This window comes from Priapulus caudatus, unplaced genomic scaffold (genome assembly GCF_000485595.1).
Source record: "Priapulus caudatus unplaced genomic scaffold, Priapulus_caudatus-5.0.1 Scaffold2160, whole genome shotgun sequence".
Taxonomy (NCBI): Eukaryota; Metazoa; Priapulida; class Priapulimorpha; order Priapulimorphida; family Priapulidae; genus Priapulus; species Priapulus caudatus.
In genome coordinates this window covers 1,230-8,750 of record NW_014579221.1, presented here as the reverse complement: position 1 = coordinate 8,750, position 7,521 = coordinate 1,230, and positions in this window count along the sequence as shown.

Sequence of the window (7,521 nt, the reverse complement as noted above, 5' to 3'; positions counted from 1 at the left end):
CTCCCTCGCTCTCTCTCTCTCGCTCTCTTCTCTCTCTCGCTCTCTCTCCTCTTAACGCAACCAGTGGAGCAATAGTCTATTAGTCTGTCAGAACCGCCTCCCCCCACCCGTCTAACCATCGCACGTGTAGTGAAGAGAGAGAGGACTGTCGGTGCAGCAGCAGCAGCAAGCCCCGTCCTGTCAACGCTCCACGCGTACTACTACAGTGATAGAGTGCGACCTTGTCGCTGCACGAAATTTACATAATTATACGCACACCGTTGTACGAAGTCGCGCTGTCTCGCAAAGCAAACATGTCGTATTTGCACGTGAAATTGCCGCGATAAAGATGAGCGAAGCGAAGCGATGCATAACCAAGGAAGGCGCGATGGGTGGATGGGGGGGTGGAGGTATGATCATTGAGCTTCGTAAAGTAAGTGCCCACACCAATTATTAACATAATACAATATATTTAATACAATACAGTTAATGTAACACATAGTGTGTAACATTAATCAAATCGTGTTGACGTTTAATTGAGTGAAGTTATTCGTTCGTAGCTCTCCGCTCAAGATCGGAAGCTGGCTGAGTGAAGTGTGTGAGGGGGATCGCGAGGAGATACGAGTACACACAGATGAAAAATAAAAATGAAAAACTTGCGTAATTACGTTTAATATTAAAATCCGTGTTGACGGAGCAGTTTAGTTTGATTTTATAAGTGGGTCTATTATATACCATTGCCATGACACACCACGACGTATAAAGCGGATAGCCGCTGCTGCTGCTACTACTGCTGCTGATGCTGCTGCTGCCGCCGCCGCCGCTGCTGCTGCTGCTGCTACTACTGCTGCTGATGCTGCTGCTGCCGCCGCCGCCGCTGCTGCTACTGCTGCTGCCGCTGCTGCTGCTACCGCTACTGCTACTACTACTACAACAACTATTACTACTACTACTACTACTACTACTACTACTACTACTACTACTACTACTACTACTACTACTACTACTATTACTACTACTGCTGCTGGTGCATGGTGCGGCTGCTGCTGCCGCTGCTGCAAAGATACAAACAATGGTCACCTTATATATGTGGAACACGCACCCTCTCACAGATGACCCCAATCCGGTCACCCCCTCAACACACACACGTGCACTCACATGCATACTTGCAAACTTACAAACACTACGCTCTTGCATAGACATGCCACACGTTTGTAACGCGAGCGTGCATGACAATACACATTCGCCAACCTCGTCTTAATTTACTGTTCAATGGGCGTCCAAACGTATGAGTGGACGCGCGAGCATGATCTGGTGCGTAACGATGATGATGACGATGACGACGATGATGATGATGATGATGATGGCGATGATGCTTGCGAGAATATTTACGAGGCTAGGTCTATCGCACGCTAACGCGGTGACGCTCGGCTGTGTGTGATGCAGACCGAGTAGCGGTGCGTTTATTGTAGGTAAGCATTTACTGGTCGTATTTGCAAATTGGAAACAAATTAGAAAAGAAAATATAGAGATAACAGTTGCAGCGGAATCGCATTATTGGCTTTATAGGCGCGAAGTAGTTCTAAGTGACGTATTGAGGACGGAAGGTGAGATAGATGATGAAGAGAGAGAGAGAGAATGAGAGAGAGAGTGAGAGAGAGAGAGAGAGAGTGGGACACGTGAGTACGCCACTAGCCACGTACGAGACAGGAGATAGGCAGAGATGAACCCGAATTGTTATACGTTCGGTAAGATGTCGTTGCACCGTGACAAGGATTGCCCGATGAAAGAGAGGAGATGGAGAGAGCGAAGCGAGAGAGAAGAGACGAGAGAGACGAGAGAGGCAAGAGTGAGAGAGGACATCAGAGGAGAGCAAGAGAGAGATGAATCAGAGAAAGGGGAAAGAGAAGAGAGGGACGAGAGAGAGTCTGGACAGAGATTGGAGACGAGAGTGAGGAGAGAGAGAGGAGAGAGAGAGAGAGACGAGGGAGAGAGACAGGACCAGACAGACAGGACAGACACAAACGGAGAGTGAGAGGGAGGGAGCGGAGAAATAGTGAAAAAGCAGAAAGGAAGGGAAAGCAGGATGAGCGAGGGAAGAGACAACCACAAACACGCGCACGCACACACACCACGCCCACGACGCGACGAACGCACGACGCTACGCACGGGATGCGCGCACGCGCACTGCACCGCACGCACGACACGCACGAGAACGAACGTACGCACAGCACGCACGCACGACACGCCACGCCAACACGGCACGCACGCACGCAACGACGCACACACGCACGCACACGCACGCCACGCACGCACGCCACGCAATATAAACACACCTGCATGTCCTGCATGTGGACTAGTGGGCTGATAAACATAACCGGCCCACGCATCAGGTATTCTCGGTCAATCCGTGGCCCTGTGCCTCGCTTCCCCATGTCTGCCGCCACGCCTNATCTATCTATCTATCTATCGATCTATCTATCTATCTATCTATCTATCTATCTATCTATCTATCTATCTATCAAGCTATCTATCTATCTATCTATCAATCTAGATATCTAGATATAATATGCACATCACCGCCCAACACTCTCTCACTATTCATCAGTACGACCCCGTAGTACACTACACTATTACTGGCTCCACACCCTCACTCTCACACATGCAGGCGCCCCTCTCCCCATTCACGCACACGCGCGCACTCACGCACGAACGCCTTCATATGTGCACGCACGCACACACATGCACGTGTACGCGCTTCTTCACACGCGTACGCACGCACGCCTTCATACGTGCATTCAAGCACACATGCACGTACTCCTACACGCGCGCACACACGCACGCACGCCTTCTTATGTGCACACACGCCCGCACGCCTTCTTATGTGCAGACACGCACGCACGCCTTCTTATGTGCAAACACGCACGCACGCCTTCATATGTGCACGCACGCACGCACACATGTACGCGCTTCTTCACACGCGGGCACGCACGCCTTCATATGTGCACGCACGCACGCACACATGTACGCGCTTTTTCACAATCGGGCACGCACGCCTTCATATACACATATGAAGGCGTGCGTGCGCGCGTGCACAAACGCGCGCACGCACGCCTTCATATGTGCACGCACGCACGCACGCCTTCTTATGCGTGTGCACGCACGCACGCACGCCTTCATATGTGCACGCGCGCACGCACGCCTTCATAGGCTGCAACATCAGCGCAGGCACGCCTTACCATATGTGCAACGCGCGCGCACGCCACGCCTTTCATATTAGTGCACGCGCGCGAGTGCATGCTTCATTATATGCACGCAGGGCGCGTACGCGATCAATCAATCACCTGCTAGGACTCTCCAACACGCGCGCACCGAACCCGCGAACACGAGAGAGAGAGTGATTTTTCAGTGGATTTGTCTGTTGTGCGGGCTCCTTTTGGTTTATAGAGCCTCGGGCGCACGTTTGGCGACGGTGTTCATCCGGGCACTGCATCACCGCCGCCGCCACCGATGCAGCGTGGCCGTGTTCACGTAGCGTGGCGTAGTGTGTATGCTAGCAGTGCGAGAGAGAGAGAGGGAGAGAGAGGAGAGAGAATTGAGAGAGGGCGAGATGCAGTATGAGAGAAAACGGGTTCACGGAAGAAGAGAGAGAGAGGTGTGAGAGACGAGAGTGCAGACGACACCCAAGAGTTGGATTGAGAGAAAAGAATAAGAGACGAGGAGTATGAAAGCTGCCGCTTGAAGAGACAGACAGAGAAGAGAGAGAGATGAGAGAGAGTATGGAGCAGTCAGACCGAGAGTTGAGGAAAGGAGAAGAACGAACGAGGAAACGATCCCGAGATGAGAGGGAGGGGGAGAGAGAGGCAGAGAGACGAGAAAGAGAAAGAGGGCTAGGAGAGAGAGAGAATAGTAGAGAGGAGAAGAGAGACGAGAGGAGAGGAGAGAGAGAGAGCCAATAGCGAACGGCTGAGAGAATGGAGAGAAGAGAGAGAGAGCAGAGATAGAAGAATCGAGAAGAGAGAGAGAGAGAGAGAAAGAGCAGCGTGACGTTGAGCAGCACGAAAGGCAGAGTGAGCCGCGGGGGAGAGGCCTCGCTCGCTTATGCAGAGGGGATAGCGCATCTAACGATCATGCACGCGTAAACACACGCGTGCGCCTGTCACTGAGGTGTCACCTTGCATTTACTTATTATCTTCTTCCTCTGCACTCGCACGTACGCGGCAACACGCATGCGCACGGCATGGCATGATACAGACAAGACTAAACGATAAATTCATCGCTCTTTTCGGTTACCACTTTATCTCTTACTCCTCTACTCTTCTGTCACCGTCCATATATACTTAGCTTTCCATTCTCTCGTCTCTCTCTCTCTCATTTTCTTCACTCTCTCTCTTTCTCCTTTTCTCTACTCTCTCTCTCTCTCTACCTCTCATACTCTCTACTATATATATATATAATCTGTCTCCCTCTTTCTCTTCTGCCATCTTCCTTGTTTTGTTGTCACCGCCATGAAAAGCAGGTTGTTTACAGCAGCCCCACGTTGTCGATGCTATCACCTCCGCCATCCCTCCCCTGCCGCCCCACCCTCGCCAACACCTCCCCTTCTCCCTGCTGCTACCGTCATCGCCACTACTCTCCCTGCCTCTCTCGCTACTACTGCTGATGCTGCCTTGATCAGGATACGGACCCCATCAGAAATACACCCAGCCGTCTTTCTAGATTCTAATATTTCAAGGATTTTGCGCGCGCGATATTTCCTTGTTATGTTTCCACCATATGTCTCGTCGCCCTATCCACAGTTCCGCCACATATATCTGATTAGACGTACAACTCTTTTCCGCAATAATCTGCCCAATCGGGTTTATTATATTCATACAATATACGGCTTTATGTAGTATCTTCATTTGCTTTCAAGTATCCGCTTAACATGGCCTGAGCCAACGCCTGATTGAGTATGAATCGATTGTTATTGCTTTTGAGCGGCAGGAATTAGTGTACGTAGCGTGGATGATGGCCGATGAAAGTGAATGAGATTATTAAACTAGAAGCAAAGGAAATGCCTGCTCTTTTATAGATCGACAAGCGTCTTGACCCATAGTCGCTTGACTGCGTGCGTGCCTGCCTTGCGCTGCGTTAGGTAAGACGATGAATGGTGGGGGCTCGTACCTGCGTGTGCGTACAGGTCGCGTGTAAGAGAAAAGGAAATAAAAGAAAAGGATGGCAGCGGAAGGAGAAAAGAGAACGTGTGAGCAAAGCACCGCAAGCAAAAGAGAAGAAGAAGGGAAGAGATAGAGTGAGAGAGTAGAGAGAAAGAGAGTGAGAGCGCGCCAGACAGAGGGACATAGAGACAGAGATAAATAGATTGGTAGAGAGAGCAGCGAGAGTGAGAGAGCGAGAGAGGAAGAGCGCGCGCCAGCGAGAGAGCGCAGCTGAGAGAGAGAGGAGAGAGAGCAGCAGAGATGAGTGCAGAGCGCTGCGGGCGGCGTACGGAGAGAGAGCGCCTGGGCGACGTAGAGCAAGAGATAGAGCTACAGACGAGAGAGAAGAGAGGAGAGAGAGGCGAGAAGATGGTGAAGGAGTCAACGAGAGCTGGAGAGAGTATTGAGAGATGAGGAGTTACTGAGGAGAAGGAGAGAGGCGATGGAGCAGGTCGCAGGAGAGAGGAGCAGTGAGAGAGAGAGAGAGAGAGAGAGAGAGCGCGCGCGCGGCAGTTAACTGGTGCAGCGATCATGAAAATTGCGGCACGACTCTTTCTCCGCTCTGTCGTGCGGCTCTAACGGGGTTCCATGTTCCCGTTAACCTTGCCACCACAGCGTGTCCGTTATCCGTGTGCATTACAGCGTCAATCGATCAAATACCACGTCTACCGATAGTAGTATCAAGAGTTAATAATACCTATATATGTATACCTATAGTGTATTATTAGCCCTTGATAGTATTGACGAGCTACGTGTTGCAGTATAGATGTGGGTATTTCGACAGGGATCGTAATCAGAGGTAGTAGCACCAAAGGTGCCGGCCTATCCATCTAACGTCATTGCTCTATTGACTGGTTCATTTTTGTGCCCGTTCCCAGAGAGAATATACAGCAATATATAAATAGCGGGAATATAAATATATATGTCTTTCTATCTCTCGCTATCTCTCTCTCCCGGTTGTGCTGTGCGTGCGTGTACCGTGTGTATGTGTCGTGCGTGCGTATGTGTGCGTGCGTGCTGTCTGTCCGTGTATGTGTGTGTGCGTGCTGTCTGTCCGTGCGTGTATGTGTGCGTGCGTGCTGCGCATGCATGTGTGCGTGCGTTCGTACGTATGTGCGTGCTGTCTGTCCGTGAGTGTATGTGTGCGTGCGTGCGTTCGTACGTGTGTGCGTGCTGTCTGCCCGTGAGTGTATGTGTGCGTGCGTGCTGCGCATGCATGTGTGCGTGAGTTCGTATACGTGCGTGCTGTCTGTCCGTGTGTGAGTGTTTGCTTGCGTACGTGCGTAAATGCCTACGCGTTCACCGCGTGTGACAATAATATTTAACAAAGTCAAATAAAGAAAGTCATCGAATCGGGTCACTTTTCACTAAATATAGGGCGATTTTGAAACACAGAGAGGACTGCTTGAAACCACTACACATGCCATCACGCGATCTGCGCGCTGTGTATATATGTCTAAGAACCACAGACAAAGAAGGCAGTGTGTACACTGACGATATACGCAATATTGTTACTGGGTGATTTGAGATCAGCGTGATAAGTTATTCCAGCACACGATTGTATTTATGAATGTTTTTTGTTGTGGAGGCGGGCATTAAGCAGACGAAGATTAAACAACTGTAGGAAAGTATATAGAATCATACTTAATACGCTCTTGATAGAATCAATAATTATTAGATGAGTATGTAAGATACATACCTTCCGGTAGGCGTCGCTGTTGTCGTCTAGTTATCGCCGCAAGTGCGAATTTTCAGTCGCACAGTAACACACTCCCTCTCTCTCGCTCTCTTTCTCTCTATCTCTCTCTCACTCTATGTGTCTCTCTCTCTCTCTCTCTCTCTCTCTCTCCTACCCTTTGCCCTTCTGTCAGCTGCTTCGACTGACCTAGCTATCCTTATATATAGGTAGCCTGCTACGTGTCATAACACCTTCCATCCCCGCATTCCGCGCGGCCACCACTCTATGAAATCAACAGCGCTGAGAAACACTTTAGGTCGGGGGAGCTATAACACTTTAGTGTGCGGGAATCCACGCCTACCGCATGGAATTAGCAACCGTAATGGCACTGGCTCTGGCAGACGACAGTTAGGGCGATATGGAGCTAATGAAGAAACTGCGCAGCAATTAAGCATTTAATTGCGGGTAATTGCTGATCCCTGTAGTTGGGTCCTGGGGCGTCAGCGGGTCACGGGGTGGATCGGAGCGGCATTCACGCGGCTCTGATGCGCAGGCGACCCGCAACTTGTACGCACGCACGCACACACGCGCGCACACGCACGCACACGCACATGTACGCACACACACACACACGCGTACACACACACGCACGCGCGCGCGCACACA